At 46.6% G+C, this 13,324-nt stretch overlaps 1 pseudogene; it reads left to right on the top strand.

The window, feature by feature from the left end:
* Positions 1-4,826: 4,826 nt before the first annotated feature.
* On the top strand, positions 4,827-12,764 carry LOC136535852 (uncharacterized; annotated as a pseudogene).
* The last annotated feature ends 560 nt before the right edge of the window (positions 12,765-13,324 follow it).

Raw genomic sequence — 13,324 nt, 5'->3', positions numbered from 1 at the left:
TAGAGTATGACCCATAATTCGGGGTTCTCCTTGCCGTCATACTTCTGAAGTTTTTCGAGCTTGAAATTCTTGGGCCATATGACTTGGCGAAGGTGTGGAGTAAACTGCTTTAAACCCGAAGGGCCATGGGCAGTATCATATTCCATACGGCGATAGCTTTCGTGGGATGCACGATCGTTGGCTCTTTGGTTAATGCGATCGCGCAAATCGCGTTCTCTGAGGTAATGGCGGAGATCGTTATTGCCATCACGGCGATCCCGGTTGCCACCCTAGTTAATCCTACAACCACGGTTATCACGGCGATTATCGCAGTTGTCTTGGCGGTTGTTGTCCTGGTAGTTGCGGCAGTTGTCGCCCCGACCACCATCATGGCCACTGTTTCCGCCTTGACGGTTGTCTCATGGGTCATTGTTGCGCGAGCCACATTGGTTGGGTGGCTATGAGCGACTTGAGTACTGGCGGCTGTGGCTCGATTCGACTGAGATGGATGGAGCCCGGGCTTGATTTACAATCTCTGCGGTCTAGGCCATAGCAGCCGTCAGGTAATCTTGTATATCATCACAAACTGCCTGGGTTTCCGAGGTATTGGGTAGTCGTTGCATTGTCGCCATAGCAACAGCTACGTTGGCGCTTGGAGTCCTGAAGACCTGCTTGTCCCCCACCCTATCGAAGGCATTGTTAAGGTCGCGTGGCTGGACCCTTATGCTTCATGCCTCCTCTTCTGCCTTGACTTCAATTTGTCGGTAATTAAACTAGTCAATATTGCGTGCTTCGTGTGCTAGCCTTTCTTGTTCTGTTTCGCCAACTGCTGGTGATTCGTCATTACTGACAACATTAATCAAGTCCCCTCGCCTTGGTGGGAAAGATGGGAATCGTGGGAACCTCGGGGTGTGGTCTGGGATATTCAGATCATATTCAATGCCTTCATCGTCATGATGCTAGAGCTCGGTGTGGACGGAGGCGTTAGATACGATGCCGGACGAGGAGCTTGAGCCACCCTCTTGAACTGTGTGGACGGATCCTTCTTGATAATCCTCAATCCAGACCATGTTGACGAAGTTGCGCAGGTCATAGGGCTAGGCCTGGTGGTTTTCCATCAACGCTTCGTACTCGGAGAGCCGGAGGCCCATCACAGGGGCTGGCCGGTGATGAATGGAGCGCCCTTTAGGAGTAGATGTGACCACGAGATCCGTACCAAGTTGTGCAGGGCAACCGACCCGAGCTGGTCGAGTAGATCTATTGTGGGTAGTGGTTACCTGCTCATTAGGTTGACTTTGAATCGAACTTACTAGAGCTAGGGTTTCAGCAAGTTTGGTGCCGACCTGATCGATGGAGTCGAGCAGGTCGGTGTTGTCGATCTGCCTCCCTTTGTAGCGAGGAAGCAGACGATGGGTTGTCAGCGTGGCTGAAGACGATGCTGGCGTGGCTAGAGCTAGATCCACCGTGGTCGGAGCCATAGCCGATGCAGGTGAAGCAGTGGTCGACATAGATTGAATCCACGCCTCCTCCGGGGTCATGGCGATGAAGTCGTCGGAGCTAGTGGTCCAGGTGATCTAACCGATGGTGAACGTGAGGCCATTCGGCGTAGCCATGGAACCGGGGATGATGACCATCTTGTTCGCCTGGAGAGCAGTACGCACACCCCCTACCTGGCGCGCCACTATCGACGAAATATGGTCGGCAGTCTACCTAGGGGTATGCCTAAGGTAGTAGATTATCGGCAGACAGATGCGCAAGCTACAAACAAGATGGTGATGCAAGACAGACACGAGGTTTTATCCAGGTTCGGTCACCGTGAAGGCGTAATACCTATCCTAGCCAATGAGAGATGTTTTTTAGAGGGGTCCCCTGCTCGCCTTATATAGTCCAGGAGGCAGGGTTATAGATCTGGAAACCAATCCTAGCCAGTTACAATTGCCATAGGTGGCCGGATAAGGATTCCTATTTTAACCAACCAGGATCTTGCTTGACCTCCAAATCTGCCTTGATTTCTTACGTGGGATTCTAAACAGATTGGCCAGGGCGCACGTCGTCTTCTAGTGGGCCAGACCCCCTGATCCGGGCCGGCCCAAGCCTAGCCATAAGGGTATAGGGGTTAATACCCCCACAAAGACCAATTACCTTTTTTCTATAACTTCCAATCAACACTCGCACAATGAGCCACAACACTAATGTAGTCATCCTTAGCATTACCAGACCAAATGTCTGATGTCAGAGCAACATAGGAAGCAGCAGACAACATAGAGTTCTTAAGAATATTACGACATTTAGTAAATAACTTGCTAAGATCTCTAGTGGTGGTCTGTCTATATACCTTAACAAACCTAGGGTTATGAGCACGAACAATATACTCTTTCTAGGCCTCTGTCTCACCAATACCTAATGACAGATCAAGCCTAGCAATCAAGCGATACAACTCAGATCTAGCAACATCAGGTTTATAGTCCCAGTTATGCACAGAACCATCAGGATTGTAAGCAAGCCTAGACTGAACCCTAGCACGTTGATCTGTTTTCTGCCTACAAGATTTCTGGTGCCTCTTCAAGTGACCAGTGTCGGCATTAGACCTAGCAGACAAGGTTTGCTTACATATTTTATAGGTAGCTTTAGTGCATATCTTCCTACCATTCACAGTCTCATTTATCTCAACAAAATCAGCCTACACAGGTGATTTACGCTTACCAACATTAGAGTTACCAGCAATAGATAGAGCAGAGATGTTGGAGTTGGAGCCTAGTGGGTTCCCAGTCGCCGTCGCCCCTTCACCACCATCACCGTCCAGATCGATCGAAGTCAGAACAGCAGAGCCACTACCGACATCGATACCGAACAACGCAGCAGCGTCCTCTATGGTGCCGTCGTCGTCCTCAGGGGCCAGGCCTAACACGATCAAGTCGTCGTTGCCGATGAACGACCAGATGATATGATCATCAGTAGTCGCCATGGAGGACGACTCTCCAGCACCGTTCCTCAACGGTGCGTAGGGCCGCCTTGGTGACTCTATGCCACGACTAGAGGATGAAGCATCGGCTATGGACCTGCGCAAAGAGATAGAGGAGGATGAAAAGATCAGATCAGAATAGATCAATAGAAGAAGAGGAGGGTTAGGATTAGGGTTAGGATTTTACCTATGCAACCGGAGCCTAGTGCCGGAGAAGATGAGGGCCACCCATAGAAGATGACACACCGGTTAGCAAGGACGACGAACAACAGAGGAGGGACAAACAGTGATACAAATTTTAAATTCACATAATCACCGAGATCTAGAGGGGAGAGGGAGAGGGAGACGGGAGAGGCAGAGAGGAAGGAAGGAGGAGAAGGGAGCGACTTGCCGATGGTAGGCGGATCAAGGTCACCGGAACCGGAGTCGAGGAGGACGGACGCCAGTCGCCAGTAGAGGAGTCGGAGAGGCGAGAGTGCGAGACGAGAGAGCGGCACAGCGGGTGGAGTGAAATGGATTAGGGTTCGGGGTGAGGGGGACAGGGAGGGCGTCGCATCCGCTCGTTTATATACGAGCGGGGGAGCCTGCTGGGCTAGGCCGCTGGGCCGTTGACGTTGAGAGGTGGGGAGGTCGGGCCGCTCCCGGGCCATAGCCTAAAGGACGGGATGTGCAGGGCTGGCATGTCGTGCCTGGGCTAAGGCTTAGGCATTGCCTGCTCTACCGTGCCGGGCCGTGCTTGGCCCGGGCCAAATTTACGAGCTTCGTGCCGAGCCGCAGTGTGGGGGGTACGACCCCGGATATCCACGGCAGACCACATGGGCTGCGCCCCTAGGGGTGGCCCAGCCCATAAGAAGAAGCCTTGCGAGACACGACTCTGCTCGGCGCCTTCCGCAAGACATCAGGAAGATATCCTGAAGATACTACAAGATTTGTTAGGATATGTATGATCCCAAGATTCCTGTAATTAGTTATTACTTTCCGATTATCTCTCAGATCTAACCGACTTGTAACCCTGCCTCCCGGACTATATAAGGCGGGCAGGGAGCCCCTCTAAAATCACGGCATATCATACGATAGCTAATACAAACCAACAGACCACAGGAGTAGGGTATTACGTCATACTGACGGCCTGAACCTGTCTAACTCATGTGTCTCTGTTGCTTTCTTGCTCTTGATTTCGCGCTCCTCTACCGATCAATCTACCTTCGTGGGATACCCCACGAAGGACTGCCGACGATATTCTGTCGATAGTTGGCGCGCCAGGTAGAGGCTAGCGTGCTGTTTGCTCGTCGAACAAGATGGCTTTTTCCATAGGCTCTTCGTCTCTCCCGCAGCCCAGCCAAATCTTCACGGTCGGATCCATCTCGTGGGTCATCAACGCCGACGGAGTCAGAGAGCTCCTCGAGCCGGTGCAGATCCGCTCTGTGCCGACCACCCTCGCACCTGCAACTGCAGATCCAATCTTGGATCCACTTCTAAGGTCGCCTTCATCAACGACTCGCCGTTCGCTTCCTTGTTACCAGAGATCAGCCGGAAGAGTGTTTCGGCTTGTTTTTTCAGCGAAACGAACGGGCCACCGACGAACATCTATTGTGTTTATCTCGCTCATATACATTTTTCCAAAGTGAGAGAACCAAACTTTACAGGTTCTAAGATGTTTGCTTAAATATAATAATACTATTATTATTTATTATTATTATTAGCTCTAAAAATATTGTTAATATGTGTTTGGTTATGAGCGGGACGAGATGATCTATTTTTTTAGGATGGAATGGTACGGTCTTAATTTTCTGTTGGTTTGTCGAAAAAAGATGGGATGGCCCATCTGTCAGCCTATAGTCTTTTTTATTTTTTCTCCTCACTCTCCAAGTCGGTTCTTCTTCTTCTCCTCTCCCTCCCAGTCGCCCCCCGTGGCCGAGCTCGCCCCTTCGCCCGCCGCCTGAACTCGTCTCGCCCGCGGCCGATCTCCTCCCTCCGCTCGCCGCGCCGCAACCCGGAGAGGAGACCGCGCTCGGTCGAGCACCACCTGGGGCTCAGCGTCCTCGCGACCAGCTCCGGCGCGGCGTCCGCCCTCTGTAGCCCCGGTGTCCCCGCGAGGCGGCTCCGGCGCGGCCGGCACACAGCTCCACAGGTAGATCCCCCGTGCGGACAGCGCCACGATCTTCTCTCTCCTTCCCACGCCAACAGCTCGTCCCTCTCCGTCTGCTTGATTCTGCTCCAGCCTCTGACCGGCCCTCGCTCTAAAAATGTCATTACGCACCCAATCCGCTTGTAGCTGTATGCTGCAACCCTACTCTGCCTTCTTCCATCACCCTAAGCATGCGCGTAACCCCCCACTCACCAACGACTGGGCCGGCCGTCGCTGCTGTCCTACTTTGCCACCCGCCACCTTCGCCAGTTATTCCCTCCCCTTGGTCTTCCCTTCCTGCTGTGCGAAACCGTGCGCCCAAACCCTAACATACTATTCGTAATCGGATCTGAATCTAATTACAAGTGTATATGCATGTATTATGCCTACTAACCTCGATTTGCTTTGCAAAAAAAAATAATTGGGTGTATATGTGTATATTGTATCAATCACATGCTTTCTATGCCACTGTATTCGCTGGGTTCTGGTCAATACAAGTTGATTGCTCTGTTTTTAATCTTACACGTATATGGGGGCATAGTTTTTCTTTGGTCTGTCAACTGTAAACATGTGGGCTATGTTTGCTCTTGCCTTAAATGATTTGGTTGGGGTCAGTTTAGAGCTTCAGGCCCAAACATGACTACTTATGAGACAGGGTTTTATTCCCCAAACTGAAAGACCCAGGGGTTATGTTTCATCTCTTCACCGCAATTACTACTTGCCAGATGTGTGGTTGTTCCGAAATTTCTTGACTATGTTTCAAAACAAAAATGCAAATAATTGATGTGTCCTATCCTGATCCAAGTTTTTTCTCGCAGCAAATTGCACCAAAAACATTGACCTCCTTCCTTTTGTATCTGAGATTCTGAGGTATTTTTGGCTCACGCTGAAGAATTAGTTTGCACTTTGGAGAAAAATGAGCGGTGCTCCAAAGAGGTTGCACGAGGAGGGTAGCCACACCATGCCAGCAAAACGGCCTTTGGATGACAGCAGCTTGTATTCAAGTCCTGGGAAAGTTATTCAGTCTAGTGGCAGTGATTTCCATAATTCTTTTGAACATGATGGTAGATTTGCAAAAATCCAACGTGTGGAGCCTCGTGATGATAAGAGGCCATCCCTAACACACCGGATGCCTGTTAGCTCCACCAACTTTGCTGACCACCCCATCTCGTCTGACAGCAGATCAGAATCAAAGCAAAATAAAGATGCAAGGGACACTAAGGCAGATCATCGTGAGACAAAAGCTGATGCTAGGGATGTCTATAGTGATTCAAGGATTGAAATTCAGGCTAATAAAATTCAGGGTGATGTAAAGTTAGACAATAGAGCGGATGAAAGCGAAATAAAGGCTGACAGGAGGGGCCATCCTGATTACAAAGGTGACATCAAATTTGACAAGGATTGCCATTCTACTGTTCCAGCAAACATAGGCTGGAAGGACAACACGGAACATAGGGTTAAAAGATATTTTGAACAGCCAGCTGATAATGTGGATGGGCTTTTGACTTTGCCCCATCCTAGTTTACAAGGTGCTGATGAAACTCTCAAATTTCCAATTTCTGTGGAAGAACGTACCTCCAAGGATGCACATGAATCTGTTGGTGACAGCAAAGCTGAACTACGAAGCGAAGATAAATTCAGAGACAAGGACCGGAAAAAGAAGGATGAGAAGCATAGGGACTTTGGTGCAAGAGAAGGTGATAGAAATGATCGTCGGGCCGGTGTACAGCTCAGTGGTAGTGGTGTTGAGCGAAGAGAAATGCAAAGGGAAGATAGGGATGCTGACAAATGGGACAGGGAAAGAAAAGATTCCCTGAGAGACAAGGAAGACAATGATAGGGGGAAGGATTCTGCTTGGAAAGATTCATCTGTAGTAATTGAGAAGGATAACACTATACTGGAAAAGGCTTCATCTGCTGGAGCTGTTAAGAGTGCTGAGCATGGGAATACAGCAACAGAATCCAAGGCGCCTAAGAATGATTTATGGAATGCTCATGATAGGGATCTTAAGGACAAGAAAAGAGAGAAAGATGTGGATGCAGGGGACATGTATGAGCAAAGAAGAATATATAATGACAAGGAATCAGATGATAATGTCACCGAAGGAGGTATGGAGAAAGATAAAGAAGTTTCTGGAAGTTTCCAACGCAGGAGGGTGGTGCGACCGAGGGGAGGTAGTCAAGCATCTCAGCGTGAACCTCGATTTCGATCCAGAATGCGTGATGGTGAAGGGTAAGCTTGATGCTGCATCCTTGCTATACTTTCAAAGTTTTTCCAATAGCATGATAATATAAAGTAAATTTATATGACGCCCAGGATGGCGTGCCCTGGACATCCAGGTGTAACATCAAGATTCGTTCTGACGGAGAGAAATTTGACAGGGCTATTCATCTGTTCAATCTTATTGGGGTGGGAATGCGTGTACCTCCGTCACTGGCGAGCCCTCTTCTCTAGGATGTTGGGTTCCTTCTTCTCCATGTCCAGCATCTCCATTAACTCTGGTGTGTTAGGTTTTTGGGTTGGAGTTTAGGGTTTGGGTTTTGTGGTTCTTGGTGGCCTCCAGCTATAGATCGAAGGATGGCCGGGGAGGTCGCCGGGCCGGGGGTGGTGGTGGTTAGTGGTTGGAACAGTGAGGCGGCAGGGTCGCCGCCGGTGCTCGCCGCTGTGGTTATGGACGGCGGTCGTTGGGCAGAGATGGGCCGTTGTGCTCGCAGTGATTAGGGCTGGCCGTGGTGGAGGGCGGTGGCTCCAGCGGAGCCCGGAGGGGCAGTGGAGGAGGTGGGGGAGCAGGATCCATCATGAGGGAGGGAGGCGGTGTGCATGCCGGGGTCGAGATTGAGACCGAGGAGATGTGGGTGGGGATCGGGACGATGATGGCTCCGTTCTTTCTATCTATTTGTATTGGTTTGGACGCCCAGGATGTCCAGGCTGTAGTGTAAATGCAGTTGCATGGCATTTTTCATTTCTGGAAATTCAGTCTTCCCTAACTGAGAACTGAATATAGGGACCTGATGTTAATTTGTTAGAGATTATTAATTAGTGATAGTCCTTGATATCTTTATTTTTTGTTTTGCAGATCCCAAGGTCAGTCAAATATCTACATTCTTATAGTAGCTGAGTACAATGAATGCTGGCGCTTTTCTTTGGAATGGGAGTAGCCGAAAGATCTGCTTCAGCATATATTCATTTTACACTTCGTATAAGATTTTATGCTCAAACTTTCACTCCAGTATTAGAAGTTGCTTACATTTTTATGTTGGAAGAAATGGAAGTTCTTTGCATTTTTGTGTTGGAAGCAATGCATTTTACAGTGTGACAAGTTTTGGTGCTTTTTTCCATTTGGGAACTGTTATGGAAATTGGAAACCATGCATATGCATCGGTGTTATAAAAGTTAGGAGTCCAAGTCAGATGTGATCTGTTGGCCAGTTTCTAAAAAGAGTAATATGCAGCAGCGTTCCCTCAATTTGTCCCTGGATGTCATTTGGGTCCCCAAACTATTTAACTGAGAACTAACTCACTAAATAGTTCATCCAAAGGTCCAAAACCTGTGATAAACCTTTTGGCTGCTTATTATGTGAATACTAACTAAGCATGCTATGTTGATATGGGCGCTAACAAGGTATGAACTAGGGAGTGAGAACATGAAAGAAGACAATGCTTAGAGATGCCAAGTATGCAGATTAACACATTAGGTCAGTCAAATACAATGAACCGCTGGGCAAGGTCAGGACCTGAAATTAATAGTTCAGAAGCTGAGCTAAGCCCAGTCGGTCGAGGGTGTGGATGTGTACCCAGACAACCTAGGTTCAAGTCCCCTTGTCAATGCGAATTTGGATGCCTATTTTTTTCTTAATAAAATGCCACCTAGTCCCTCCTAGTTTTTTAGATGAAATCCCTGGACAAGTTTAAGGATCGCTAATGTATTTCACTCTTCTTAAAACTACAAAGGTAGGAGAGGAACGAATCAAGATTCTATTTAGTATAGTGCTTTCCCACCAATCTGCTATGATCAGAGCATCTTCTCAACAGAAGAATTCTGAAGATTAGAGAGTGATCAGCCCCCATGTCTCTGTAATGCTGTATTCATCTGGTTTCACAATGTTTGGTATCATAGTGATCGAGTCTACTGCCACCTGGCCCATCACAAATTTCCAGTCATTGTTTTCACTGTATCTGTTGCCTGTTCTTGCTTCTCCACTCTCGCACTTGATATTCCTTTGTTGCCTTTGCCCACAAACCCTCCTGACCACAACAGATCGGATGATGCCTCTGCATGTTCTTCTTCTTCTGCTCCACTGCCTCAGCTTCCCACCCCAAGTGCTTGCATCAGCCGTCAAATTGCTGCCGCCCATGCCCTCATAGTCTCTTTGCCACCAACTCGCATACAGCCTTTCTGCACTAAAATTGTCCTCAGCAATCCTTCACAATCAGTTTTTACCGCAATCACCCTACTGTAGCTGCACTCGCCCTCCCTTTTCAACTGTGCTCACCCGCCCTCCGATGTTGCTGCACTTGCTGCATCCAATTATTCCCATCAAACACCACTGCCCCACTAAAACCAGCCACAAAATCGTCATCTACTTTTCGCAACCATCTGCCAGCCCTTCTAGATTGCCTGCTGCTACCTCCAACAGCTAGCTTCACAGCACTATGATAATTTTGGATCATAAAGATAACTTTTATAATACTGATAGCCTTCCTAGTACTTGTACCCTTGTTAAGACTAATAACCTTCTTAATACTGTTTCCTTATCAGGTGCACTGTAGAAATGACATCCTGTCGCGATGTGCATGAAATTATTTATGGGTAGACTGTAATCTTTAACGTGTTGTTTTGATATCTCAGTCTTCTCTTCATTGCAGGTAAGTCTGAGGTGTCTGCCATTGTTTACAAAGCTGGGGAGTGCATGGAGGAGCTGCTGAAATCATGGACAGAGTTCAGTGCAACTCAGGATGCTACAAACGCTGAAAGTCTACAGAATGGTCCTACCCTTGAAATTCGAATACCTGCGGAATTTGTTACTTCCACTAATCGTCAAGTGAGTATACAGATTTTGCAGACAATCTCTGTTTTAGTCACTTTTGGCTACCTCAGCTCTCCATGTTTGGGACTGAACTCTGTCAGCAACTCTGTTATGAGTAATACTGTTGGAGCTTCACTTGGTTGTTATTAGTTATGGACATGTTTTCTATTTGCCTCACAGCTGCACCTATGCATACCAGCATGTTTCCATTTGTTTTGCACTTTTCTATTAAATTATCCTCCAAGCTTGCACTACTTGTTATCTCCTTTATTCGTTTGTCAAGATTGCTATTGTGCAGGTAAAGGGTGCTCAGCTTTGGGGAACAGATATTTATACAAATGATTCAGATCTTGTGGCTGGTAGATTCCTCGAAATAGTTTCAGAAAGTTTTCCTATGTACTACTGTTCTAAGTTTCTAAAAGGTGCTCAGCTACTAATGCGTGTTTCTTTTAGTGCTAATGCATACTGGTTACTGCTCCCCTACGTCCCCCCCCTCCACCATCTGCCATCCAAGAGCTTCGTGCAACTGTTCGAGTTCTACCACCACAAGAGAGTAAGTTTCCATACATTTCATGATCGTTCAGTTGGCCTTGGTTGGAACAGATGGTGCTTACTCATAACACTTTGTATGTGTCGCAGATTATACTTCAACATTGAGCAACAATGTGCGTTCACGTGCTTGGGGTGCTGGGATTGGTTGTAGCTTTCGGATAGAACGCTGCTGCATTGTTAAGGTATGAAGGGTGTGGTCAATATAGAACATTACCGTGCCTCCTTTTTTGTTGGACTCTCAATGTAGTCACCTTTTGTAACCTTGTAATGGTCCTATTTCATGGAATGTTTCCTTAGTTTCCTTTACATGCTTTTTCAGAAAGGTGGTGGCACCATTGACCTCGAGCCGTGCCTTAGCCACACATCAGCTGTGGAGCCTACTCTTGCTCCAGTTGTGGTTGAGCGTACAATGACGACAAGAGCTGCAGCTTCCGTAATTTCCTTTTGATTTTCATTTATCTTTCCCTGTTCTCTCACAAGCTGCAGCTTCCGTAATTTTCTTTTGATTTTCATTTATCTTTCCCTGTTCTCTCACAATTTTATTCCCACTTCAATCAATGTTTGTTTTGGTCTGAGGTAGATTCTGTAACCAGCAAACTTTTCTCTACTCTAAACTAAGAATTTTCCAACATGCTTTATTATTACAGAATGCTTTGCGTAAACAAAGATTTGTCCGTGAAGTGACTATACAGTATAATCTCTGCAATGAGCCATGGTACCTTTCTGATCTGCACTCAAAGATGTCATTTGTAGTTCACTACTACAATTATGTTCAGTTCATCACTTGTATTGCCATTTGTAATTTTGTATAGCGTGTTTCCAATCTTCTTGGTACAATAGACTTCATGTGCCTTTTGAAGTTGTTCTCTTGTAGTTAGTTATCTGTTTAGTTTTAGGATGCTTAATATGATCTGGCATTTTTCTTTGTCCAGGTTAAAATACAGTATAAGCATTGTGGCAGACAAGGGATTGAAAAAGTCTCTTTATACTTCTGCTAGACTGAAGAAAGGAGAAGTCGTATATTTAGAGACACACTTCGATAGGTATGAGCCTCTGCCACTATTTTTATTTCGTTCTGAATATTTGTTCATGGCTTCTTTGGTTGCTTCCCAAGTTGTACTTTGATAGAACTCACTGTTGTTACAATTTTACACAGGTACGAGCTGTGCTTCAGTGGAGAGAAGCCTCGTATTGTTAGATCAAGCTCCAATGCATCTGAAGCAGAAGCAGAGAAACACCAGAGCAGCAGTCACCACTCACAAAATGGTGACAGGCGCGTTGGGGAGCATGAAACACGGGATGTGTTCCGATGGTCCCGTTGTAAGAAGGCCATGCCTGAAAGTGCCATGCGCTCCATTGGTATCCCGCTACCAGCAAACCAGCTTGAGGTATTTCAACTTTGTTGTTGATTAGACTTGAAACTCTTCATCAGGAGACAGAAACACGACTTACATTTGGCATTTGCTACCTTGGCAATGATGCAGGTGTTGCAGGATAACCTAGAATGGGAGGACGTGCAGTGGTCGCAGACCGGCGTCTGGGTGGCGGGGAAGGAGCATCCCCTCGCCCGAGTGCACTTCCTCTCGGCGAACTAGAAGCTGCTGATGTTTTTTCGGAACCAACAAGATAGTGAACTATCAATCATTCCTTCCGGACAAGAAAGGAGCTTATGAACATTGCGTTTTCTTCTACTGTTAGTGTATGTATGTATGATGCTAATGCTCCATGACATGTGTAAAAAGAGAAGCTCACCTGTTGTAGGTTATTTGTGTGGTAGTCTACTCGGCTTGACAATAACCATACTCGATAGGGTTGCTTACTTTCTTGCTCCTGCCCATTTCTCAAGGTAGTATGTGCTCAGAAGTCACCTTTAAATAATCTTTAGCTGTCTGATCGACCAACGTCCATGTTGCAAGTACAGGACGATTCTTCTTCAGTGCCATGCCCGTCTGACCGTCAAGTGAAGCATCTGTAGATTCCTATACCCGAGGTGGAGCATCTCTGAGGCATTAGCCAAATTATTTTCTAAATGTAAATTTAGCTATTACTGAAGGAAAAACGTCTACAGCAGACTGTAAATGGCTCTCCAAATTTAGTAGCTCTTCATCCTATCTTATTCGCTCTCTATTTTTGAATTGCCTATCTCTTTAGCCTTTTGATTTTATAGAGTCTGTTAGAGTATTCTAGTTTTTTTTTTTGTCAAATCTATTTTAAAGAGTAGCTAAACCAGTAAATTGGGTATTTTTTTGGCTAATTTCTTGGAGATGCTCTATCAAATAATACCACCTTGGTCCAGAAAAGGATGTAATTCTAGCTTCATCGCTAGTTAAACTTTGTAACATAAAATAGGTATAGCATGAAAATATATTTCACCATAAATTCAATGGTAGGTATCATAAGTATTAATATTTTATTAAAACAATAGTCAAGCTCAAGATGATTTAGCTTCTGGAATTGTATTGTATTGTTTTCGGGACGGATCGAAGGAAGCACAACATAAACAAAAGCTGAAGCATGTGTTGCAGTATGATGTAGAGTATTGGTTTTCAAGCAAGGTGCCTTATCTTATTTCATTCATTTGAATTTGATGAATGAGACGACTGATACCCAGGCCAGCGACTAGGGTCGGTGCTATTCCACTCGTTTCCCCCTCTATTCTAGCCTCCCAGTGCCCTCT

Source organism: Miscanthus floridulus, chromosome 2 (assembly GCF_019320115.1).
Source record: "Miscanthus floridulus cultivar M001 chromosome 2, ASM1932011v1, whole genome shotgun sequence".
NCBI lineage: Eukaryota > Viridiplantae > Streptophyta > Magnoliopsida > Poales > Poaceae > Miscanthus > Miscanthus floridulus.
The sequence above is the reverse complement of the archived record's forward strand: the minus strand, read 5'-3'. Positions and strand labels throughout refer to the sequence as shown.